Source organism: Amaranthus tricolor, chromosome 8, assembly GCF_026212465.1.
Source record: "Amaranthus tricolor cultivar Red isolate AtriRed21 chromosome 8, ASM2621246v1, whole genome shotgun sequence".
NCBI classification, from domain to species: Eukaryota; Viridiplantae; Streptophyta; class Magnoliopsida; order Caryophyllales; family Amaranthaceae; genus Amaranthus; species Amaranthus tricolor.
The window spans coordinates 1039938-1042437 of NC_080054.1; positions in this window are offsets into that span (position 1 = coordinate 1039938).

Genomic DNA, 2500 nt, shown 5'->3' on the forward strand with positions numbered 1-2500 from the left:
GGTGGGCCTTGGGATCTGCTACGAGCCCAAAAAGGAAGTGCTTGACCCGAGTCCGATGACCCAAGGGAGGCAGGACGATAGTCTTGAGCCATGGCCGGAGCCTCGCCCTGAGCCTGACCCGTGAGCCACGAATCAAAAGCCGTGAGCCGCGGGCCGCGGGCCGTGGGCCACGAGACTCAAAAATGTTCTTGAAGGTATATATAAACAATACAAGTCATAAAAAAGACAATATGTTGCAAACAAAGGTGAGTTTTGGTCCATGGAAAAACTAGTATAACTTAACTCTCATTTGGGTGTCCCCTAGGGTCACAAGGGAAAAATCTCTTTATCTATTATAGGGGGAAGGTTATAGTTGAGGGTTGGGGCCCAAGGTGCCATCGACTGGGCATGTGGTAGGCATGGAGCCATGGCCGGAGCCTCGCCCCCGACCCGACCCGCGGGCCGTGACCCCGCGGGCCGACCCGTGGGCCGAGGAAGGGAACGCTCGACTCGTGAGACGTGGGCATTGCTACGAGATCAAGAACGATATGCTTGGCCCGAGTGAGCCGGGGGATCTTGAAAAATCCACCCTTCTAATCTAATGATACACACGCACGCGCGCGCGCTAGGCGCTAAGGCGCTAAGGCACTTAAGCACTTAAGCACTTTAGCACTTAAGCACTTGAGCACCTTGAGCACCTGAGCACCTATATGGATGGTTATAATATAATGTGAGCTCTCAAGGTGCTGTGAAGGTTTTCGGGCCATGCGGTACGAAAGACGCTATGGCCCATGGGAAAGAAGGTGGTAGCATAGAGCCTCACCCCGAGCCGTGAGCCATGAGACCCCCCCCTTGTGATTATGGCTTGTAAGGGAGTTCATTGCAACGTGATCGAAAACATCATTCAAACTTAATATCAATGATTCTCATTACTATGGTTTGTAAGGGAGATTGTGGTATAGGAGCAATGTGGTAGCCTTGAGCCATGGCCGGAGCCTCGCCCCGAGCCCCGAGCCAAGAATGAGCCATGAGACCCCCCTAATGATTATGGCTTTTAAGGGAGTTCGTTGCAAGGTGATCAAAAACATCATTCAAACTTAATACCAATGATTCTCATTACTATGGTTTGTAAGGGAGATTGTGGTAAAGGAGTTCAATGTAAGTTGATAAAAAATACTCCCTTTTAGCCTCTTATATCATTCAAAAATTTATTTTTACCCATTTTTGAAAATAATATCAATGACTCTCACTCATAATATCTTTCCAACAAGCCTCCCATTTTTTCAAGATTTTTACAATTTTTTATCCATTTTTCACTATTTTTCACCAATTTAACGGAAAAAAAAAAAATAAAATATTTTTTTAATGAAATTAATATTTTTAACTAAACCAATCTATTTGTATATTTTTTCTCAAGTGTCTCCTAATTTTTCATGATCTATTGACACTTTTTACTATTTTTTATTATTTTTCCCTTTATTTCACCAATTTAACGGAAAAAAAAAATAAAATACTTTTTTTAATGAAAAAAATTTTTTTAACTAAACCAATGTCTTTATATATATTTTCTCAAGTGTCTCCTAATTTTTCATGATTTATTGACACTATTTACTATTTTTTATTAATTTCGCGTTTTTCGGCCTTATTTAATTAAAATAAAATACTTACAAGTTTTTTTTTTTCAAAATTTCAGCTTCTAAAATTTCTTTAATATATGTTCCAACAATACAAGTCATAAAAATGACATTATGTTACAAATAAAGGTGAGTTTTGGTCCATGGAAAAACTAGTATAACTTAACTTGCATTTGGGTGTCCCCTAGGGTCACAAGGGAAAAATCTCTTTATCTATTATAGGGGGAAAGAGTTTGGGAGCCTTGGGCTGGCATGGCCAGCACCCCCTCGCCCAGGCATGGGCGTTATGCGTGTGAGGGGTGACTACCCTCCATCACGTTGAATGCCATCCCGTGGGCCATCGCCGGCGATCGGTTTTTTCCGGTGGCTGGTCGGCCCTACCAGACGATGAGTGGGCCCTTCCTAGTCAGCTTGGCCTACGGTGATTCGTCTGGGGGAACGTCCCTTCGGTTGCTCCCAATGCCCCTTTCGGTTGACGGTTGACGGTTGACGGTATGCTTGAGGCCTAAGGAAATGCTGCGTCTTGTGATCCCCGACTACCCGCTCAGGCGGCACGACGGGTTTTCTTGACGTGGTTCAGTACGCGGGCTGATTCGTGTTGGTGTGGGAATGTGTTTCCCCTTCGGTTGCTGGTCCCTTCGGTTGAGATACGCTTGATGCCTAAGGAAAGGTTACGGGCCACGGAAGGACGTGACTTAGTACGCGGGCTGATTCGTGTCAATGGTCCCTTCGGTTGCCGGTCCCTTCGGTTGAGATACGCTTGAGGCCTAAGGAAAGGTTGCGGGCCACGGAAGGACGTGACTTAGTACGCGGGCTGATTCGTGTCAATGGTCCCTTCGGTTGCTGGTCCCTTCGGTTGAGATACGCTTGAGGCCTAAGGAAAGGTT